General features: G+C 39.6%; 1 protein-coding gene across 3 annotated transcripts in view; it reads right to left on the minus strand.

Annotated features, from left to right (window-relative positions):
- SOCS5 (suppressor of cytokine signaling 5) overlaps positions 1 to 24698 on the minus strand; it is an 85263-nt gene that overhangs the window by 47223 nt on the left and 13342 nt on the right. Inside the window, exon 3 of one of the 3 annotated variants that reach the window (XM_057741903.1) lies at positions 14140 to 14559. The exons of 1 other annotated variant lie outside the window; for it this stretch is intronic. The gene's annotated coding sequence lies outside the window, so the exon portion shown is untranslated. Of the gene's footprint in view, positions 1 to 13812; positions 14043 to 14139; positions 14560 to 24698 lie in introns of those variants that run through there. One more of the 3 variants, XM_057741902.1, reaches the window with a different exon arrangement.

Raw genomic sequence — 24698 nt, forward strand, 5'->3', positions numbered from 1 at the left:
GTTAAGAATCCACCTGCCAACTCAGGGGACATGGGTTTCAGCCCTGGTCTGGGAAGATCCCACATGCTGCAGAGCAACTAACCCCGTGCACCACAACTACTAAGCCTGTGCTCTAGAGCTCGCGAGCCACAACTATTGAGCCCGCATGCCATGGCTACTGAAGCCCGTGCACCTAGAGCCTGTGCTCCACAACAAGAGAAGCCACCACAATTAGAAGCCCGCACACTGCAATGAAGAACAGCCCCTGCTGGCAGCAACTAGAGAAAGCCCGCAAGCAGCAACGAAGACCCAACAGAGCCAATAAATAAATAAGTTTATCAAAAACAAAAAAAATGAAGGCTAAAGGGACCAACAAAGTCCAGAATTGTCCTCCTGACATAAACAAGTGGAAAACTAGACAAAACATAAAACAATTATTTTCAGACACTAGGTAACAGGCAGTATGGAAATATGACTTCTGAAAGAAGGGAAACAAATGAGGTGAACCCAAAGATTGCCCCAGCTTTCTGTCTGGAACTACAACAAAAGGAGGAGGGAACCCAAATAGAGCCAACAGTCTCACTGAGTTGAGGTGACAGAGCTCAGAATTTGTGGAGTCTGAGACAACTAGATTTTGCAGGGCATATTACCATAAAGGAAGAAACTAAACAGAAATGCTCAACAATCTACAGAAGAGGTCTCCCTGAGTTTCTGGCTAAACACCAATCTGCATACATGTATTATGCAAATCTGTGAGGCTAAACAAAGAAAAATGTCTAAGAAAATAACAAGTACCAGAGAGCTCTAAGCCTAACAACTTACAGAGTTTACACAGGGTCAGGAGCATTCAGTTTCCACCAGCTGGGATGAATAAACCTTGATGAACACACGGGGCAATCAACTGAGACCCAAGAAGGGGCATGCCTCAGTAATGGGCCCAAACCCCTAAACTAAAAGTTATTCTAGAACTGCCCAAAACTAAAACCCAAAAAACCCTGAAAACAAAACTCAAAGGATCAATCTGATCCACAAAGCAACTGTCTGCCAGAATAAAACTTAACACTCAAGAAAGAAAGAAAAAAACAAGCCAAGACAAATATTCAACACCATAACCCCATAAGAAATGATCAGATGTATGAAAAAATAAGAAATGGTAACCTATATTCAGGATCCAGGAGTGGCAAGGATAAAGAGAATTTTAATACAAGGACTTCAAAATAGCTGTAAGAAAAGAGTGTAAAGGTATAAAGGAAAACATGGACATAATGAAAAAAAAAAGAAAAATCTTCACAGAGAAGTGGAAGTTATTTTTAAAAAATCAATGGTAATTCTAGAACTGAAAAAAAAGAATATCTGATAAAAAAAACTTGACTGGGTAGGTATAACAGCATATTAGACAAAAGAGAATTTTTTAAAATCAGTGTGCTTGAAGACTGGGCAATATAAACTTTTCACATTGAAAGAAAAGAAAAATGGATCAGAAGAAAAATGGAAAGAGCTTCAGTGACCTATGAATTAATATTAAGTGGCTGAATGAACATATACAGGACTGGAGTCTGAGGAGAAAAATACTTGGGAATTTAAAAATTTGAATTTAGATGGCTAAAAATTTTACAAATATGATGAAAGCAATACACCCACAGATCTAAGAAGCTCAATAAACTGCAAGGATAAACACAAAACCACACCAAGGAGCATCATAATAAAGTTGCTGAAAACCAGTGATAAAGAGAAAAGTCATAAAAGCAGCCAAAGGGAAAACACATATTACATATAGGGGAACAAATATAAAAATCACCACAGAGTTCTTGTCAGAAACTATGCAAATGAAAAGATGGGTAACAACATCCTTAAGGTGTTGAAAGGGGGAAAAAAAACCCTGAAAATCTAGAATTCTGTAACTACTAACAATAACTTCCAAAACTGAAGGCCAAATGAGAGAGAGAGAGAGAGAGAGAGAGAAAGAGAGGAGAGAGGGAAAGAGAGAATGCTGCACTAAAAGAAATGTAAAAGGAAGTTTTTCAAGCCAAGGGAATATGATATTAGACACAAACTTGAATCTACACAAAGAAATGAAGATCTAAAGAAATGATTAACATGAGGCAAATATGAAAGACATTTTTCTCATTTTTAATTGTTTGAAAAGGTAACTGCCTGACAAAAGCAAAATGTTGAGCAATGGGGTTAAAGCACACATATCAAAATGTAGGACAAAAAAGCACAAAAGATGGGAAGGAGAAATTGAGAGTGTAACATTATCTCTGATTCTTGTATTATTCATGAAGTGGTATAATATTATTTGATGGCAGACTGTTAGTAACTAATTATAAGGGTACCACTAAAAAAAATTTTAAGACAAGCATGTTATAAACAATAGAAAAAATAAAATGGAACCATAAAAAATAACCCATCCAAAAGAAGACAAGGAAACTAAGGAAAAAGAACAAATAGTAAACAAATAATAGTAAGATAGTACATTTTAATCCAACCTTTATTACATTAACTGTTAATGGTCTAAGCTAGTGGTTGGCAATCTTTTCCTATAAAGAACCAGAAAATATTTTACACTTTGGTTTCTGTCCCAACTACGTAACCTGGCCACCTACAGCACAAAAGCAACCACAAGCAATATGTAAATGAATGAGCATGACTATGTCATATGTCCCTATAAAATTTTATTTACATAAACAGATGGTAGAGTTTGATCTGCCAGCCACAGTTTGCCAATTCCTGATCTAAACACACCAAATTAAAAGAGATACTGTCAGACTGGATAAAAAAGTAAACCCCAACCACGCGCTGTTTACAAGAAACCCACTTTAAATATAATGATACAAATAGGTTAAAAGTAAAAGGATAGAAGAAGATATACCATGCAGAAATTAATCAGAAGGACATAAGAGACTTCAGAACAAGGGAAATTACTAGTAATAAAAAGGGACATGTCATGATGACATGCGGGCCAATTCATTAACAAGACTTAACGATCCTAAACATGCATGCACCTAACAGTGCTCTAACAGTGTTTGAAACATGAAACAAAATCTAATAGAACTGAAAAGAGAAACAGAGAAATCCAAAATTGTAGGTGAAAACTTCAACTCTGCTCTCACAGTAACTGATAGAACAAGAAGGCAGAAAATTAGTAAAAATATAAGAAGACACACAAAAACCAACCTAACCTAACTGACATTCAGAGAGCATTCCACCCAGCAATAGGAGGATACACATTCTTGGTAAGTACACATTGAACATTCAGCAAGATATACCATGTGTTGGGCCATAAAACAATAAAAAAGCTTAAATGGATTGAAATTATTAAGAGGTCGTTCTCCAATCACAATGGCATTAAATGAAAACACAGTAACAAAATATCCGGAAAATTCCAAATATTGGGAAATTATTTGGCAAAACTCTTTGGAACAATCCATGGGTCAAAGAAAAATCATAAAAGAAATTAGGAACTATTTTGGATGTAATGATAATGAAAATTTATAGCTTAGTGTTGATAATTTTTTTAAATTAAAAACCAATGACCTAAGCTTTCACCTTAAAAGTGAGAAAAAGGAGAATAAATTAAACCCCAAGTATGGAGGAAGTAAGGAATTAGTAAAAGATAACTCAAATCATGAAATAGAAAACAGATAAACCACAGAGAAAAATCAACAAAGCCAAAAGTTGATTATATGAAAGAACTGATAAAATTGATAAACCCTAGCTAGACTGATCAGGAGGGAAATGGAGAAAATGAATCCAATATCGAGGAATGAAAGAGCGAACATCAGTACATATCCTACTCACATTAAAAGGAAACATTGTTTCATAAAATATATAATTTTATAATTTATTTTCAAGCTGAAAAATTTGACAAAGATGAACAAATTCCTTGAAAGACACAAATCCAAAACAGACACAAAAAGAAATAGAAAATCTGAACAGTCTTAGACCTATTCTTTTAAAAACTGAATCCTTAATTAAGAACCTTTCCACGAAGAAAACTCCAGGTCCAGAGGGCTTCATTGGTGAACTCTATCAAACATTTAAGGAAGAATCAATTGTACTCCAACTATTTCCTAAAAGAAAGGAAGAGGGAACGCTGCTGGTAGGAGTGTAAAATGTAAACCCCCCTAGGAAATTGTCCTGTTAGTTTCTCATGTTACACACACCTATCCCATACACCCAGCAATTCCACTTCTAGGTATTCACCCACAAGTAAAGAATACATGTGTCACAAAAAGCCGGTACAACAATGTTCATAGCAACTTTCCTCATAACAGTTGAAAACTGGAACAACGCTTTCCACAATAATAATAAACAAACTACAGTATATCCATACAATGAAACACTAGTCAACAACTGAAAGGAACTAAACACTATTACATGTAACATGGATGAACTTATATTTCAAACAAGAACTTCATATAATTTTTATGCCCAGAAAAGTTTGAGAACTACTGGTATAGAAGTACATAATAAGAAAACAAAAAGAGAAAATATAAGGGATTTGGGTAATATATAATCAGTGATATATACATCATAACCTATAATAACAGTTGTCATCTTCCATAACTGCTTAACTGCTATTTAAATCACATTACAATACTCCTCTGTTCATGTTCAATTTTCTACTATGCGTTCAAGAGTACTAACTCCAAATTTTAGTCTTCAATCATTTAACAACCCTAATTTCTCATTAACCCCATCCCAAACTATGCATTTTGGATAAAGAATCCTGTTCACCAGTTCCTTTGCTTTTTCTTAATGTTCTGCTTCCTTGGTACATACTGTTTTCCCTACCTCTTTAATAGTGTTATTCTTACTTTTTTGCTGCACAGCCTTGTCTTTCTACCTCCTTTAAAACTGAACCAAAAACTCATCTTTTCCACTAAGTGCTAAACCACCTCAGATTCTTTCCAAATTCCCTCAGCACTTGAAGACCTTGCTCCCAATAGATGTATTTATTTTACTGAATTTGGACATCACTTCTTAATGACTCACCAACTCCATCCCCTGGCTTAGAGAGAGTAGAACCTTTGGGGGAGAAATGAAAAGATTACAGTCCTCTTCAAGGTTCTTTGTCTCATGCTGTTTTTACTTTTCCTTCTTGGAGTGCCATTCTATTTGCCAGTCTTGAGCTCCATAGGGCTGGAGGAGCAGGAGAGAAAGGCAAAGAGATGGTTGATCAGGGCTGCTCCACACTTGATTTTAAAGAAGGTGAAAAAAGCCTTCAGGCTTCAGTCTCTGTTCAGACTACCTCACCAGCTCAAGGAAGCAAACAGGATTCCAAAAAGAGACTAAAGTGAATAAGGAAGTACATTTGTCCACAAACTCCCTGTTATGCTGGATGGCCAGACAGGATGCGGTACACTATTTCAAGGACACTAAAACATTTCTGGCTTTCTGGCAGCAAATATTTCTATATATTCTTTCTAAGGCTACAGGGTGGGGGTTTGACTGGAGGTGGGCAAAATTTTATATAAATATTTTAAAATGTCTACACTCTTGAACTCAGTGCCAGCACTGGCAATTACTTTTTGTTCTGCATGTATTATTATTTAGGAATTATGGTCATTAGTTGTCTAATTTCAAAACTTTCAACTATAAACTTTATGCCTTCCAAATCACATCTATAAATTTGGCCATGTTCCTGAACTAGACCCATTATTTCCAACTGATACCTTGTTATTACTTATCTAAAAAGCATAACTACTTATCTGCAAGCAAACTCAGTATTCCCCTTCTCTCAAACTTGTGCATATTATTCTACTGCCAAGTCAGGAACCTGAGACTCATCTTCAAGTTCCATCACCTCCAAACACTAACCAAGTCTGGAGGACTTAAACTCCTAAGTATCTCTGAAATTAGTGTTCTTGTTTTCATCCATACTACAAATTTCTTAATTCTGACCACCATAATTTCATTTCTAAACTAGGGCAGAACCTTAAATGGCATGCTTGACAGTGATTTGCCTACCAGAGGCCAGAGAAAATGTCTCATTCACTCACCCTGCCGTATGTATTACCTGGTGAATAAATGTCTCCATTCTCTGTTCCTCCAGGCTCTTTTTTATTATAGCTATCATCAGTTTTTAAAGGACCAAACTATTTGTATGACTTCCTCATCTATAAAACAAAATAAAAATCCTCACTCCCACTATGGCATTTTGTTCCCATTCTACCTTGGTTCTAAGTCTGACTTCCTAATTTTCTTTCGCATTCATTCTGACATACCAAATGTCACCCTTCTCCTTAAATACATTATGCCCTTTTATTTTCAATAATTTAGAATAAACAGTAACTCAGCCCAACTTATTTTATTTTTATGAGCACCCTTATACAATTTAAAGCCATCAGCTAAACGTATACAAAAGTGAAGAAACAATCAGACAATACAGCCAACTCTCAATTAGCCTATTTTCATAGCCTTATTAACAGGGTCTGTGTAGACTAAATGCAAAAGTGAATAAAATGTTTCAACTACCTGCTGAGCTTATCATAAATTAATGTTAAAAGACTTCAGTTACAGACTTACTACCCTCCTTTTGACCCACAGGCACAACGAGAACTACAACCCAATCTTCTTCACAGGTATTCACTTCCTTTCATCTTGAACACAACCCTTCTCCACTTCTGGTTTCTCCTCTCGTACTTTTCTCTTCCTGCTACCTAAGTTTTCACAGCAGCCTCTTTGTCCATCCTTCACAAGAATATCAGTATTCCTCTACCACTCTTATTGGAAGAACACTTAAAAATTTACAAAGCACTTTCACATTTACTTACTCATTTGGTTTTTAGAACCTCATTTTTTGGGGATTCCAAAATCAATGAATATAAAATACGTGTAACAGTTTATACACAATACATGTTACTCTTATAAGTGAAATATAAAATATTTCTTATATTGTAACTCACATTTGAAGAAATTACAGTTCAAAATATACAGTTCAGTAATTCATCTATTCCTCTGTTTATAACTCTATAGCCTCTCTTCACTTGCTCATCTCTTAAGACACAGCTCAAGCTTTCTGCTACTCCCAGAGCAAGAATGTTATGCCTGCTTCAATGCTATCCTAATGTTTTCACACCACTCTTTCAGACCCCTAGGACTCCGACTCTGGAGTCTTTTCCACAAAAAACTATTTTCTTTGTTAATGTTACCTTTATTAATACCCATTAATGATCTAGCATTTTATAAAGTCAACAGAAGAAATATTTTATGAGCAGCCAGCACTGAGGATAAGACTGTACACCAAAACATGCCTAGATTTCCTTAACAATCAAGAATTTAAGGAATGTTTCTAAATCCTCTCAAAATATCCAGATACTATCTCTTCTGGTAATGACAGCCAAAGCTGCCACAGCAAAGGAGTAAAACAACATTTCATAAACCCTAAATTAAACAATTACAAGTTTTAGGAGCTGCCTCCCAATATCCCGGGAAATGTTTAGGGTTAACAATCAAAAGACCAGGGCCTTAGTCCCAATTCTACCACATATTGGCCAACTTGGGAAAGTCACAACTTCCCTGAATCAAATCTCCTCTTTGATAAACCTGGATAATGCCACCCACCTTTCAGAACTGTCAGGAGAATTAAATCAAAGAATGACCACAAATCACTTGGCATGGAACATAACAGCCAAAAAATGGTAAGCCCTTTTATAATTATGTTCATGTACAACCCCATTCTTGTTTTCAGAACCATTTCCCACAACACTTAACATGTTCTTCCTTGGACTTTGAAGCCAAGCAGTAACTACAATAAATGCCTTAAAGGAAGTTATCTCCATGACTTCTGGATCCCCTTCCTGGGTCACAGCTCAGCCTATAAGTATAATTTGGACTATCTCCTCCTAAATGCATGGTCTTGTTCTCTGCCACACGAAAACTCATCAAAGGATGTTCTGGTAGCTTCTCCCTGTTGGCTTGGCTTTTAACTGCCTGGAACAGCACACAGAGTCAGCTGCAAATCTGGCAACTTTCAATGCCAGTCTGTCTTTAAATCATTTATAAAAATGCTAAATACAATTAGTCCCAGCACTGATCACCTGAAGGGTAATAAGGATGGACTGTTGTCTCATGTTAATAACAAAGGTCAAAGACTAAATAATTAGATAAATCAGCTCACCTTTGGCTACATGCATATTTTAACCCTTAAGAAAGTACTTGGACTTCTTCCAACAGATTATATTTACATTTATTAAGTTTATCCTTTGGCTTTACAATATACTTCAGCAATTTTCCTGATACAAAGACACACCTAATATGTAGAACCCAGGATCAATGCTAGGGCTAAATTCTACCAAATCCTGGGTTTCCTCAACATTCACTATCCAACCTCCAATTCTTATCTCTCTTCCTTTGACTACCCAACCACATATGCAGGCTTGAAGTTCACTTCCCAAATCATTTTCATTCCATCATTCTATCTTTCATGTTCCATTTTAAGCATGTGTGTATATATATATAAAATTTAAATAGGCTTCTATCCTTTTCAGTTGCTTGAAATACAGCACATGAATACTTGATTACCACCTCTAACTGAAGAATCTTGCTCAGAATAGAAACACTGGATATTACTCCTGTATAGTAGTCTTCAAATAAAATAAGGAAGTTATAGTTTGAAGACAATCCCAGAGTCCATTTCAAAAATAATTGTTTCAAAATTATCTTCATCACTGCTTCCTCTTATTAACATTGATAAAAGCAACTATGTGACATCTCTTTAAAGGGAAGATTAATTTTGGTGTTAAACAGCATGTAAGTAAAACGCTTATACACTATTAGAGGACCTGCAGACATATATTCTCACTATATTGTATTTAGCAATACTGTCATTATGGTCTCCCTCAAGTCATTCCTCAGAATTTATCACCTGCATGTAGAGTAAAGGCAGGCAACTAACTTTCAGTTAAACTATTCAGATGTAAGTTTACCCAACACTAACATGAATCAACAGTCCAGCTCAGCCAATTACCCTTCAAGATTACTTCCGCTCTAACCAGATTCAGAAGCCCTTTCCCCCCTTTAAAAGTAGGATAGTTGGCTAACTGAGATGAAAAATTTATTAAGCTAGGAAAGGCAAATGACTCATATTTTCCCTCTCACTCTCTAACATTTACATTGAAGCTAAGAAAGTAGCTTCATGGTCTGTACCTACTCAGTTCATGAAGCCATGAATTTTCAATATGACTAATAGGCAATTCATAATGCCATAATTTTAAATATATAAAGAAAATCAACTTAATGAAAAACTGAACGTTTGGTTGTTTTTAATTATAGCAGGTATTTATGATATCTTTTGAAACAATTTTTAACTAAATATTTTATTCACATAATTATGTAACAAATGTGAAGAAAAGATCTTCATGTCTAAGTTCTACAAAATTCCTAAAAGCATGTCATGAGGCCAAAAATGGCCAAAACTGTAATAATTTCATAATCTTTATTATAAAAATTTATCAGAAGATGGTTAGGTGTTGGTCACTCTCAGACATTAAAATCCTGTATCAATGAAAGAAAAAAAATGACTCTGGAAACTTTTGATGGCTCCAAGTAACACTCTTAGCACTGCTGGTTAGCAATACTTCAGAGTAAAGGGATGTATTTATCATCTGAAGTACCACCAACAGAATGCCTGCCTGAGATCTAAAACAAAATAGGAAAAATCAGCTACTGGCATAATAAAGATGCTTTTGAGCTATAACTTGTTTCTGATTTTAATCTCAAAGCTGTAAAATGGGCTCAATTCAATGAACTAAAAATAAGGGCAATCTTTAAATATTATGTGATATACAGTTTAAAAACAATTGAAATTAATGTTAAAAAAAAGAGGTATAAAAAAAGTAAGCTCATGTGTGACAGCTGGTAAGAAGCTATACGGAGGTACAGATGGTAAAGATGTTGTGAGAAGGAAAGACCACAAAGATGCAGGAGAATAAAAGTTAAGAGGACTGTAAATGGAAGACCAGCTGCTATAAAATCAGCCGAAGAACCTGATAAGGAAGAACTTCACAATATCCAGGAGAAGAAATCCACCACTGTCACCATAAAGCACATTTGCTAAACCACATATTCTTGAGGCTAATTAGGCCTGGCCTAGAGCAAATCAAAAAGAAGGAAACATTACAAACATTTAGCTGGAGCTAAACAGACTTTACCACTAAAACCTAACAATTTAATGAACGAAGTCATCAAATATTCGCTTAATAGAAAACAAAGTTCAATGATTTTCTCATGGTGCAAATAAAAATGGACCTTATAAAACCCTGGTTTCCTCAGCTAAGTTTAACCAGTAGGACTCTAGAACTTATGCATTTTCTGTAGAATACCTGCAAATCAATCATTAACATTTTAATTCTAGAATAATGAAACTACAACGAGGATCTCCCAATGACATTCAGAAAAACAGCCACATTCACTCTAACTTGGTAGGAACACCTAATTCAAGGTCCAGGGTTAGCAGAGTAAGGACTAAAAAAAAATAATAAGTGAGGGCATTATTTGCACTAAGTGTTCCTTAAAGAAGACTGTTATTTATAAAATAAATATAATAAATACTGATCATGTATTTATCTAGGGATTTTTTGTAGCCACAAAGTGACTTCATTAACAGCAAGGAATCAAATGAGAATACAAGTACCTGTGTACACCTAATGAACATTACAAACAATATCTAGTATTGGTTGGACCCTTTCTCTGTACTAAGAAAGTACTTTTAATCCTCACCAATACCAGAACTTCCTTGGTGACAGGGTGGTTAAGAATCTGCCTGCCAATGCAGGGGACAGGGGTTTGATCCCTGGTCTGGGAAGATCCCACATTCCACGGAGCAACTAAGCCCATGGGCCACAACTACTGAGCCTGCAATATAGAGCCTGCACACCACTACTGAGTCCACATGCGGCAGCTACTGAAAGCCACTCGCCTAGAGCCCGAGCTCTGAAACAAGAGAAGCCACCGCACTGAGAAGCCCGTGCACACAACAAAGAGTAGCCATGGCTCGCCACAACTAGAGAAAGCCTGCATGCAAAAACAAAGACCCAACGCAGCCAAAAATAAATAAATTACTTAATTAATTTTAAAAAATTCCTCACCAATACCCTATGAGGTGGGTTCTTTCATTAACTTCACTTTATATGTGGAAACCTAGGTACACAATGGTTAAATAACTTGCCAGGGATCATAATGTTATTATACAAATCCAGTCTTTACTACAACTATGATCAAAATCACGTTTTCATAATTATCATGTAATTCTACTACTGTTCTTTTTAAAGGTGCTAAAATCCATTTTAACATAACAAAACCCCCACACTTACTTAAAATAATAATTTTCATAATTTATTTTTAAAACACTAGAGCCTTTTGAATTCTGAGGAATTTTTAAGCAATTAATTTTTAGCACAAAAGTTATAGAACACTAGCCTACTCTAAGAAGTTCATCTAATATTTCAATTTAGATGACAGTTTGTCTCTTCCCAATAAGAGGGAAATATCAGCACTTCCATTTAACAATGCAGCATACTGTTTTAAACTTTTCAATAAAAGCTCATCCTGTTTTATGTCATTTCATGTATAAAAGTAGTCAACCCAAACCTCTCCATCCTTAGAAGGGAACAACATCACCCATAATCCTAAAACCACTTATAGTTGGCACTAGAATGCTTTAGAAATAAACAATGTGAATATGATAAAGTAGAAAAACCCTGGACCAGAGTTCAGAGATCCGCCCACCAATCCTGGCTCCTCACTAGCTAGCATTTTAGTCCCTTCCACTGGTCTGGGTCTTGTTCTCCTGATGTGCAAAATAATCATATCCAAGGTCTATTCTTGCAGCTCTAAAAGAAATGTGACTCATATACACACATCTTTTTTCCAAGCTTCCCATTCTCATTCAGTTTAGTTACTATCACTACTTCGCAGGCATTAAGCATTATTTTTCCTTAGTTCTACAATGGAAGAAAAACAGCCCATTCTAAACAAAGGTGATAGGAGAAAGACTTCCTGACCACTGGTTTACCATAGATGAGACTGAAGGTGAACAATGCAGAAGCTATTATAATGTTAAAAGGTGTTAGGTTTCAATATTTTAGGCTACTGTTTTGCGTGCCAGTACATTCTCCCTAAGGACAAATAGTAAAATTCAAGGGCAATAGGGAGAAAAAATTTAATTATCCATTATTTATTCAACAACTAGGAAGGTGCCAACTGAAAATATTAACACCTTTTTGCAGAAATGTTTTCTCTGACTGATGAATTACATTTTACATCAAAAGGAAAATACGATCTACAAAATTTTCTCCTATATGTTTAAGTACTCCCTTTAAAAAAGAAAAAGCTTTTATTTTGTAAATTGTGAGGAATTAGATAACATATATACGATTAAGAAAATATTAAAAAGATTAAAAAGCTAGATGTGCAATTCTTAGCTTCCTCTTCTCAGTGACACGAAGAACGTCCGTGAGCTCCCACAGAGGTGGATTCTGTGGACTAACCTTGGTATGCATTTTCTGTGTTCTTAACTCTCAAGAGTGGTATGCAAATACAAGATTATTAAAATTAAACTAAGCATCTGACATTAAGATTCCCAACTGTAAGAAAACTCAACCTGATTTTCATATTGCTTTCTAGAGCTGCTAGCTTACCTACATCTTCTCAGTTCAACACTTAAAATATTTTAAACTTCTGTAAAATTTGTGGTGCAGTTTTGCATGACCTTGTAAAGAAACAATTAAAAGCAAAGGAAAGAAAGCATGTGACTTACTTATTAATCTTGTAGAATAAAAGTCAGTAGCAAACTGTAATAGTACAGTTGAGTCTAAACGTTAAATTGGAAAGAAGTAAGCCACCGCTATGGATGGAGAGACCTGAAGAAAGGATCTTCAGCAGATGGAGAAGCTGCTACAAGAATTTCAAGGTGCAGTTTGAGAATTTCCAGCAAAACTAATAACTAGTAAAACACCATCGAACGCATACATACATTTTAAAATAAAAGATAACTGCCAAGGTCCACCTTTTGGTTGGAATGTCAAAAGAAAATGTCAAAAATCACCTAGTGACTCCAATCCCCCAGCCTCTCAAAGTTCAGAACCAAGCAAGATGTGTGCTTAAACTGTTTCTGAGCATCCTTCCTTTAAATGCAACTCCCTCTCCAGAAAGTCACTTCGCTCCAGCTACTTGAATCCCCAAATCCCAGCACCAAAGACTCTCAGGACCCCAAGTAGTTGCAGAGGATCTTCCAGCGCCCGCCTGCGCATCCCTTTCCATCTGGGGTTAAACTCCGGAGGTGCTCCAGTCACTTCCCCCATCCAAGCTCCCTAAGTTCCCTCTCTCATTTCCCGATGGACCTCTCTCATCGTCGACCTTGAGGACCCTCGGATCGGAGCCTTAGAGCCCCAAGTGACTTCGCGGGTGCCTCCTTCCCTGCAGCGCGCGCAAATGCCCCACGCTCTCCGGTGACCTCCCCCACGATTCACCACGACCCAAATCACGAACGCCCTCCGGCTAGCGCGGAGCGACCCCCTTGCCCTCAGGCGCCCCACGTTCCTCCAACCAGAAAAACAATTCAACGACATGCATCGAGAGCCTACTGAGCGCAAGCTCCCACTACGCGCCGCACGGTCTGCACGGGACTCGCGGCCCGGGTCCGCCGTCCCCCGCCCGTCGTTCTCTTCCCGGCCAGAGGGCCGGAGCTGCCTCCGCCCGGGGTGTGGAGGCGCCGGCCGGAGGCGGACTGCGCCGGGCGCGAGCACCGAGGGCCGGAGAGGCAGCCGCTAACGGCGGCGCGGGGGCCGGGGAGCGCTCACGGGCCAAGCCGGCCGCGGGGATACTCACCGGCCGGGGCGCGCGGGGCGGCCTCATCCAGGGGCACCTGCGGCAGCAGGACTGGCCCGGACGGCGCAGTCACCGAGAGGGCGAGCCGGCCCGCCGGTCCCGTCCCGTGCCCTCCGACTGCCCGAGCGAGCGCAGCCTCGCTTCCTCGGGACAGAGTCCGGGGTCCCCTGCTCCGCCGGATGCCCCCGCCAAGCCCCCACCCCTTTGCCCGGCCGCCTCCCCCTCTTCACCCTTTTCCCCTCCCCCCTCCCCCCAACCCCCACCGGAATGGAAAATACCTCCCGGGGCGGGGGGCGGGGGGGCACGCCTCTCTGAAGGGCAGCCTACCGTGACCAATAGCAGGCGGGGCTCTGGCGGGGCGGGATTCCTAGCGGCCAATCCGAAGGCGTGTAGGTGAAGGCCGAAGGAGGGAGGCCGGGAGCGAGAACGGGGCGGCCCGGGAGTCAGGGAGGTCCGGCCGCTCGGGTGTGCGCTGTGCGCGGCTGCCATTTTGGAGTCGGGCCGCTGCGACGGCGGCCGGGTCCGGCCCGGGGGAAAGGGAGGAGCCAGTCAGGTGGGAGAGAGGAGGTCACGTGGGTTTGAGGGGCGGGGCAAGGCGGCCTGCGGCCCGAGGGGAGGGGTCGGCGGCGGCGAGTCACGGGGGCTGAGGAGGGTCACGTGGTCGGAGAAGGGCCAGTGGTGGGCTTGGGGGTGGAAGGTCAGCCTTGAGGTGGGAGAAGCGGGAACCTGTCGTCCCTGGTTTCAATTCTGTTAGGGAAAAGGGAAGGAAAAATGTTGAATGGAGGGCGTGAGTGCCCGGTCGGAAAATGTGAATGAGTCTCCCTAGCTCCCTCCAGCAAGGAGCCTCCCTGTTACTAAATTCCAAGATCCGCGGGAACCTGGGCACTTCGTTTCATTCAAGTATTCCCAGCCCCACTCCCAGCTGTCACAAACATGACTCAAAGATCGGGTGGAGGGATGTCTCCCACTTTTTGCTTGCGCTTTGTATAGAAGGGCCCCCGCCCTAGAAATGGCTGCAAGGATAAAAGCGTAGTTGAGGCATTGTGATGGCGCCAGGACAGGCCATCTGGCCTTATAGAAGCTTTGTCGTCATTCACAAACTTACCGGCCGCTTGTGTTAGACATACCCGTGATCATATCACAACGCCTCCAAACAAAACAAAGTTGCTTATGAGATCCTGTCTGGTTCTCATCCTTATTTCAATTCATGCTTCCAGTGCCGGCTAAGTTATACTCCTTACTAACCCGCTGAAAGTGCTCCTCTTAAGGCTACCAGTGGCATCCACATGATTGAGTTCAAGGGTCACTTTTTCGTTCTTATATGATCTCTTTTGCAATAGATTCTGTGGACTACATCCTTCTTGAAGCTTTTTCTCCTCCCCAATGCACCCCTCACCCCAGTTTCCCTGAGACCATAAACCCTGAGATTGTATTTGTCTTCAGTTAACCGTTATTAATCGGTTCTGTGTTGGCTTTGTAAGAGAGTCCTAGAGTCTGATCCTCAGTCCTCAGTAGGTACTTAGTCATTCTGGTACACACTAGGTGGTCTAACCGTTTTGATGGCTGAGTGTACCTTTAGTGAGGTCCCAATCTGCATACCTAAGTGCTTTTGTTATCTCTGCTTGAATCTAATCTTGACACATTCAAATCGGAAATTCAGATACCCTAGGAAGTCCACAGAACCTGCTCCTTCCCATCTGTTCTTTATCTTCTTTGATAACATCACCATTCAGTAACTTAACCAAACCGGAATTTGGGAGCAATCCTCCAGGCTACTCCCTCACTGATGCAACACTTCCCTACCCCTTCGAACTTTGTCATGCTGATTACTAAATGCCCTTTGTCTCAATTTCTACAGCCACTGCATCACCTGGGCCATTTATTCATTAGCCCAGTATTTACTAAGCATTTTACAGTGCACCAGGCATTGTTTGAGATGCTCAGGATACAGTGGTGAACAAAACTGACAAAGTTCCTGAATAGGGTGAGACAAAGCATATATGAGTAAAGTAGCAAATAAATAATTCAGAGGTGATACCCCAGTGTTCATAGCAGCACTATTTACAATAGCCAGGATATGGAAGCAACCTAAATGTCCACCAACACAGGAATGAAGAAGATGTGGTATGTATATACTACGGAATATTATTCAGCCATAAAAAGGAATGAAATTGGGTCATTTGTAGAGACGTGGATGGACCTAGAGAGTGTCATATAGCGTGAAGGAAGTCAAAAAGAGAACAAATATCGTATATTAACACATATTTGTGGAATCTAGAAGAATGGTGTAGATGATCTTATTTGCAAAGCAGAAATAGAGACACAGACATAGAGAACAAATGTATGGATACCAAGGGGGAAAGGGGGCAGATGGGAGGAATTGGGAGATTGGGATTGACACATATACACTATTGATACTGTGTATAAAATAAAAAACTCATGAGAACATACTGTATAGCACAGGGAACTCTACTTAATGCACTATGGTGACCTAAATGGGAAGGAAGTCCAAAAGGGAGGGGATATGTGTATATGTATACCTGATTCATTTTGCTGTACAGTGGAAACTAACACAACATTGATTAATTTTAAAAAATAAAATAAGCTATATTTCTTAAGAAAAAAAAATAACTTGGAAGTGATATGTGCTATAAAGATCTCCTCCCCCCACCCCTGGAAAAACAGGGAAACCTGCAAGAACCTCCCAAAGTCGTTGCCAAGCTCTTCACCCCAGTCTCTCCCCTGCCCCTTGGCCTCCCCACCCCATTTAACACCTTCTCATCCTTTCTTCTTATTCTGGAAGAAAAGATGGCCCTGACCCTTTCATCCAGAGTGATTTTATTTCCTTTCATCTGCCAGGGCTTACCTCTGTCTTTATGTTTCATCTGCCTTAATATAAATCCCCCCAACTAGGAGATAAGCTACTTTGAGCGCAGGGATGGATCACACCTTACATATCTTTGTGTGTCCACAGTGTCTTGGCTTAGAATAGGTGCTCACGAAATGCATGTTGAAATGAACTGGTGAATCCCCTGACCCCTACTACAAAAGCATCTCCAGCGCAATCAGAATGGAAGGTCAGTGAGCTCATCTGTTAGAGTGTAGAGGCAGTGATGCCTCATGGCAGGGGGCCGGGTAATAATGAATGAGATTACCTCTTGTTGATCCCTTCCGGGCCTGGGATTCCATGATTTGTGCCCCATGTGGGGCAGGAGTTGCATCATAAATGCTACTTTACTTGACGGTGCCAAGTACATGTGGGCAATTTAAAAGTACTCTTTGTTTCTGATGATGAGCTCCAAACCCAGAGCACTCTGGGTGAATTGCCAGGAGAGGCTCTGCAGGAGAAGGGTTGCAGTTGCCACTTGACTCTATTTCCAGGCCCTTGGGTATTGCACCCCAACAGGGAGTGAGATGTTGCCAGTTCCGTCATAGTCATTGTAATTAAACCCAAGTTCTGGCAAAGGGCGGTGCGTAATTATGAAGTATTATTATGGTTTTTATCATTATTAGGCACCCAGCTGCCCAGCCCAGGAAACCACAGTAGTAAAACACAGAGAAGCCAAGCTCCTCTCCCAGCTGGCATGAATCAATACCAGGTGTATTGGCACACAGTCCTGCAGCTCCACTCATCAAGATGAAACCTTCTGTCCCCTCTTTTTGGCAAGATAAAATTTTAAATGAATGAAAAGAGGAAATGTAAAGAAAGACCTTTGCCACCACCTCTAAATGGAGTTCTTTTTTGCCATGTCCCCAGAATGCTCTCTTCTCATCTACATATTGTGTAAATCTTTTTCAACTTCTTCCTTGACCTGTCAGCATTCTAAACATCACTCTCCAATGTCTCCTAAGGATGTATTAGTTAGGGTGGGAGTATAGAGTGCAGAAAAGAGTGCTTTTACTTTCAAGAAATTTATAATACAGACTAAATAATTCAGCAAGTATAGTCAGTCTTGACAAGGCATCTGCCTTTTATTGAGCGCCTACTCAATGCCATACTTGGCATTTTCACATATGCTAACTGACTTGATTCACACCACCCTGAAAGGTGGGTTTTATCATTCTGATTTTCTGTAAGGTCTCAAAGACTTAGTGACAGAACTGAGATTCTAACATAAACATACAAATTTGGTGACTGTATATTCATGGTAGATGTGTCCACACTGGGAGATGAATTTAGGTATCACACACCACCTCCTTCTATCAAATTAAAAATGGTTTTTTGAACAAAGTAGATTTTAAGCTGAGCATTGAAAGGACAATTCAGAAGTGATCCTGAGGGAAGGATGCCAAACAAGGAGGCCAAATTGGCCATAAGCCTAAAATCGATCAATAAGGAAAGATTTCTTGTTCAGTGATGAGTCATATTATATTCTTCAAGTACCTTTATTATCTCAGCTCTTCCAAATGCGGAAGTCAACCCAGGTGGTACAAGGGTGGGCTGAGGAGGTAGGAGGGTGGTTTGGGGAAGGAATAAGTTTTTGAATGGAGGACTCCCAAATGGCCCATAAACTGGCACACCAGGCACTGGCTTCTGGAACAACTGAAACCATGGCAGCTTTCCCTGCTGCCTATCAGTTGTTTTTAACTGATGTGTGTAGAACAATTTCTCATTCACCTTTTTCTTCTAAAACAATTGATTAACAATTTTTAAAAAACTATTTAGCACTGTTGTACAAGGCAGTTCACCTCTATTTTTAGTGTTTTTTTTCTTTAAGGAACTTAAAATTCAATAAAATGAGCCCATTTAAAGTGTACAGTTTGACCTGTTTTGAGACATGGACACCCTTGTAACCACTATCATAATCATGAAATAGAACATTTACATCACCCCAAAAAGTTCCCTTGTGCCCCTTTTGCAGTTGGAATTTTAATACAACTTATATTTTGATTACTCCAAAATCTAGATCTCCAGCTTCAACCTCGCTTTCAAATTCTAGGCCCATGTTTTAGCTACCTACTTGACATATCTACCTGGATATTACACACAGGTACCTCAAACCAAACAGGACTAAAAGATAAAGCAAGTGCTTTATCTCAGCTATAAGAAAACCCCATCTCCTACTTCCAGTTCCCTTCTCAAATCATTTTTCTGTATTGTTCAATTTGGCTGACGTAGTCATCATCCACCAAGTCAGATAAGCTAGAAAACTTAAAAAATAATCTTCACTCTTCCCTCTCTTCAACCTCCCAGGAAAGTGATTCTGATTTTGTGATCAGTCCTTTCCACTTCCAATATCCTCATTCAGACACATCTCACTTGCACGATCACAGAAAAACTCCCAACTAGTTTCTTCATGGTCCAATTCATCCACCAATCTGCCACTCTAATTTTCTTTTGAAAACCCAGATCTGACTGTTTGAAACCTCTACATTCAGAGGCCGCCCAACTGCATACAAAGTGGCACTGAAAATCTTTCACAGTATGGCCCCAACCTCCCCTCCTGGACTCCTCTGCTCCCTGCCACATAACGCATGCTATACATTTTCATCTTTCTGTGCTTTTTATCAGATCTCTGTCTGAAATGTGCCTCTTTCCCCGCAGGGAAACTCCTCCACTTTCACAGCCCCATTTATATGACTTTCCTCAGTAAAGCCTTCTCAGACCTCTCCAGATAAAAATAGTCTTTCTGTCTGGTACACTTGACCTCCCATAGCATGCTGCACATACATTTATCACACTGAACAGACAGAGTGGTGAAACAGGAGAACTGAGTCAGAAGATCTGGGTCTAACTTAAAAATCTCATTCACCACTTGCTGTACCATCTGAGGCGTCACATAACCTCTCTGAACCTCAGTTATTTTATCCATAAAATTGGGATAACACTTATAATAATAACTCCTTCATAAGACTCTTCTGGTGATTAAATAAAATAATTATAAATGTGAACATGATTTGCACTGTACAGATATTAGAGATATAATAACAAATCTGTATCTTCTGATAGATTTTGAGCTCCTTGAGTGTAAAACCAGCATCTGCTTACCTTTAGATCCCGTCTACCTAACATAGTGCTCGGACCTGCCTGTTGCCTAGATTGGTTTACGTCATAAGTTACCATTTCTTGTAGAATCATAGTCTCTCCGTTGACTCTCTTAGCCTACTTTGTACAATATAAAAGCCAATCATGAGATCCTGATTTCTTTTTATAATTGTTTATTGCCTTTATAATTAAATATTTTCATCAAAAGGTCTCTGAGGAAGTGAAATATATAGTCTATCCATGATTAATTTTAAATGCCTTTATTTTTATTCAACAAAAACTTTTTTAGAGCCATTAAATGCCAGCCGTGTTCTAGGCACTGGTCATCCAGAGGCGAACAGAGCCTTCATAGAACTTACATTAGAGTGGGGACAGTAAGCACGAACTAACAAATAAAGATGTTAACCTATATAGTTAAATGTGCTGCAAACAGCAATGTTGAGGGCGGGGCTGATGTAACAGGAGTGGTCAGAAAAAGCCTCCCTGAGAAAGTGGCCTTTGAGCATCAATAATGAGAAGGAGCCAATCCTGCAAAAAGAAGGAGGAATGCCTTCCAGGCAGAGGGAAGAGCACAGACAGAGGCCCTGAGACAGGAGAAGGCAAAGTGGATGTGAGGAACTGCAAGACGGCCGATATGGTGTGGAGGAAGGGAGAGGCAGTGGTAGGAGGTGAAGTCAAAGAAGCAGACAGGGCTTGGCAGGGCAGAGTAAAGAGTTTAAACTGTATTCTAATTGTAATAGAAGCCACTGAAGGATTTTAAGCAGGAGCATGATATGATTTGATTGGTTTTTAAAAACATCATCCTAACTACATATGGAGAATGAGTTTTGGGGGTGATGGAAGAGAGGATCGGAAGGAAGACTAGTGGTTTTGGTCCATACTAGAGGTGGTGGTGGTCTGGATTAGGGTAGTGGCGCTGAAGATGGTAAAGAGTAGTAGGTTTGGGGGTATGTTTGGCAGATAGAATTGACGGGTCTAACTGATGCATTTAGTGACAGTGAGTGAGGCAATGACATTAAAGACAGCTGTTAGGGTTAGGAGCTAAGCAGTGAGGTGGATAAAAGTTGAGTTTACTGAGTTGACACAGTGCCTACTGAGGCACTGTGCTAGGCTCTGAGAGTACAAAACCCATTGAGTAGGACACAGTACTTGCCCTCAAAGAAACCTAGTCTAGTGGGGAGGACTGCCTCCTAGCCCGATGATTTCTGTGGGATGTTTTAAGTGCAATGTCAGAGCTCTGCATAGAGTACACAGAGAGTGTCAGGAAAGAGCCCCTAGTCTAGTCCAGCTAAGTGAACCAGGTGGCCTACTCTCTTGGGGAGATAACTAAGGCACTTTCTTGGCTTTTGTGAATATGTGCAGCAATCCACATTCTAGATAAAGCTTTTTTTTATTACTTAATTTGTTTATTGGCTGTGTTGTGTCTTCGCTGCTGCGCGGGGGCTTTCTCTAGTTGCGAGGAGTGGTGGCTTCTCTTGTTGCAGAGCACAGGCTCTAGGCCCACAGGCTCAGTAGTTGTGGCACATGGGCTTAGTTGCTCGGAGGCGTGGGATATTCCCAGGCCAAGGCTCGAACCCATGTCCCCTGGATTGGCGGGTGGATTCTTAACCACTGCGCCACCAGGGAAGTCCCCTAGATAAAGCTTTAATTTAACTCTTTATGAATAACTTTTCATAGTTGTCAGCAGCATCTTCCAGCATCTTGGATTTTCCTTGTTTTAAGAGAAGAGGAAAGAAAGATATGGAAAAAGAGCCAGGAGGTTAAAGATACTGGACAGAGGCAAGGTGCTCAGCTAACAGAAATGGGAGTCAGTATGGTCTGAGCTTCTGCTCTATCTGCCTACTCATACCCGACCAACAGTATGTCTTTGGTTAAGGATGAATTCAGATTTCTTTTTCTTTCTATTGTAATTGTAACTGTAACTTTTATGGAATTACCATATGACTCCTGAATGAGTTCTCTCAAGCTTTTTTCTTTCTGGTATTTATTTAATTTTTAATATTGACCAGCTGATACATTCACATGTTTCAAAAATCAAAACAGAATAAAAAGGTATATGGTGAAAAGTCTCCCTCCCACCCTGCTTCTTCCACCCTGTTCCACACGCCCACCCACCCTCACAGGTAGAGAGAACTATTTATATTGGTTTTCCCATGTGACCTTACAGTGTTTCTTCATGCAAATACAAGCAACTCTTCTTTCTTCTCTTCCTCCATTTTTACACAAGAGGTGGCATATTATATTTCCTGATCTGCATCTTGCTTTTCCCTCTAACAACGTCTCTTGGAGATCTTTCATATCAGTACTGAGAGAGCGTCCTCATTCTTTTAAACAGATGCATAGTATTACACTACAATGTATTTAACCATTCCCCTATTGATGAACAGTTGGGCTGTTTACAGTCTTTGCGATTTATTACAAACAATGCTGTGATGAGTAACCTGACACATATGTCTTTAGGTATATCCTTAGGATAAATCACCAGAAGTCTCTCAAATACTTTAATAAAATCTTCCAAAGGAATAGTCTAAGGTGGTGTGATTAGGTTTCCAATTTAGAACTTCAGCTTTCCAAGGATTAACTCTCACATTTCATTAAAAATAGTTCTGCATTCTTTGGTCTGTAAATTATATCTTTGTATTTTTTTCCAATAAGGAAAATTTTAAAACATTTAATTTGCTTCTCCTGCAACCAGTGGCATAATGTTTTTAAAAAGAAGAAAAGCAGAATAAAATTCAGCTTGATTATGCCCCAGTTAATGAATTGCAAGCTCTAGAAAATACTTGAGTTTTCTTAATTTAACATATAGAAGCATCTCTAGAATGAAGTCTTGGATGGGATTAATGGGTTTGGAGTTGACAACTTGTAAGGTATACACTGCCCCAGACAGCTCTAGTGCTACCCTAGACCCAGGGTCAAATATCCTTCAGCCATTTTTTATTAGTACCCCTTTACATTTCTCTTTGTAATTCTTCATTTTTCCATGGTTGCTTTTTGGAAAATAGGTTTAAGGACTTGGTGAAATGGGTAGACTTTGGTAAGTGTGCTTTATAACTGAGCCATGTAAAGTATCCTGTCTTTACACTAGCCAGCCCCCATACTTTTTCTTATTTATTAGATTCCAGATACACGAGACCAGATGGAAGAATCCTGGGGCACTTAATTTACATGAAACATATACAGATATAGAAATATGTACAAGTAACATAGCAGTGAAAGCTACCATTTAATATATGTATACATCTTAAGAAGCTAGCCTAGCCATATTATTATCATTATTAGAAAATAAAATTTTCTTTCCACATAGAACTCTTTGGTTCCATTTCATGTGTGGGGAGGTTTGTTTATTTGTTTGTTTGTTTTAATTATAGCATGAAAGAAAGTATTTAAAAGTATTTAAAAATAAACCATGAAGTTGGGACTTCCCTGGTGGTGCAGTGGTTAAGAATTCACCTGCCAATGCAGGAGACATGGGTTCGAGCCCTGGTCTGGGAGGATTCCACATGCCGTGGAGCAACTAAGCCTGTGTGCCACAACTACTTAGCCTGCACTCTAGAGCCTACGAGCCACAACTACTGAGCCCAAGTGCCACCACTACTGAAGCCTGTGTGCCTAGAGCCCATGCTCCACAATAAGAGAAGTCGCCACAATGAGAAGCTTGCGCACAGCAATGAAGAGTAGCCCCCGCTCGCTGCAACAAGAGAAAGCCCGCACACAGCAATGATAACACAACACAGCCAATAAATAAATAAAAAAATTTATCTATTTAAAAAAATAAAAATACAAATAAACCATGAAGTTGACAAGTTTCAGTGAATAGCCATCTATAAAGCTTTCCTTAGCTCTAAAGCTTTCTTCCTCAGAAATCACAAAATCTGCAAATTGTAGAACTAAAACTGTACAATATCTCTGAAGAGTATCTAGTCCCAGCTTTAACTGAAACTATCTTCAGTTTTTAAAATGTCTCACATGAGGAGACTTCAGTCTCTCTTTTGGCTGTTAACCCCGCCTTTTTTTTTTTTTTTTAATGGAATCCACTTCTTTTTTGTTCTTAAAATAATTATGTTTTAAATTCCTTCTCCTATATTTTGGTTTCTCTATTTGCAATATTTATCCTTAAAGTTTTCATTAAGCACTAACTCTTCTATGCAAACATTAGGAAATGTCAATTATACATTCCCCTTTTTTCTCTTCAGCTGGTAAGACTTGGACTTTATCTTTAGGAGATAGCCAGAATTGCTTCTTAGGTGAGGAATAATTCTCAATAAAATTATTTGTGCATCTGGTCCCTGAGTATTTGTAGAGAACATCCGTTGACCACACTCTAATTTTGTTCTGGGGCCTCTGGTCCTCCCTACTCTCAGGGCTTAGGGAGAATAGTGATGTCTCCACCCCCATGCCTCAGGGGTGAAACATGTGACCTTGGTCTAGGTCATCTAATATATTCTATTCCCCTGGTTGCAGTGATCCATTCTAGATCTACTAGAAAAGTTGGCTCTGTATTTGAACCTAGAGGTAAATAGCAGCTTGCATTCATATTGTATACATGAGGCAAGAGCTTGCCCAATAACGGAGCCAGTGTTGAAGATGCTGAATTGAGAAATGGAGAGAGAGAAACCAAGTCCTAGGTCATACTGTTTGAGTCCTGGATCAAGCTTCACCTGAACCAGATACTCGAAATTATTCAGTTACATGAGCCAGTAAATTTACCTTTTTGATTAAGCTACTTTGGATTATGTTTTTCACCTCTGGCGCACAAAGGATTTTTAGTTGATGACACATCTTCAAACAATTAGGTAAATTAAACTCATGCTGTTCCCACAGTGTGCCAAATTACATGATTTCCCCAGCTAATTCCCAGACTCCTTTCTTCTTACATCTAGAGTGACTCTACCCTTGC

The sequence above is a fragment of the Hippopotamus amphibius genome, chromosome 7 (genome assembly GCF_030028045.1).
Source record: "Hippopotamus amphibius kiboko isolate mHipAmp2 chromosome 7, mHipAmp2.hap2, whole genome shotgun sequence".
Taxonomy (NCBI): Eukaryota; Metazoa; Chordata; class Mammalia; order Artiodactyla; family Hippopotamidae; genus Hippopotamus; species Hippopotamus amphibius.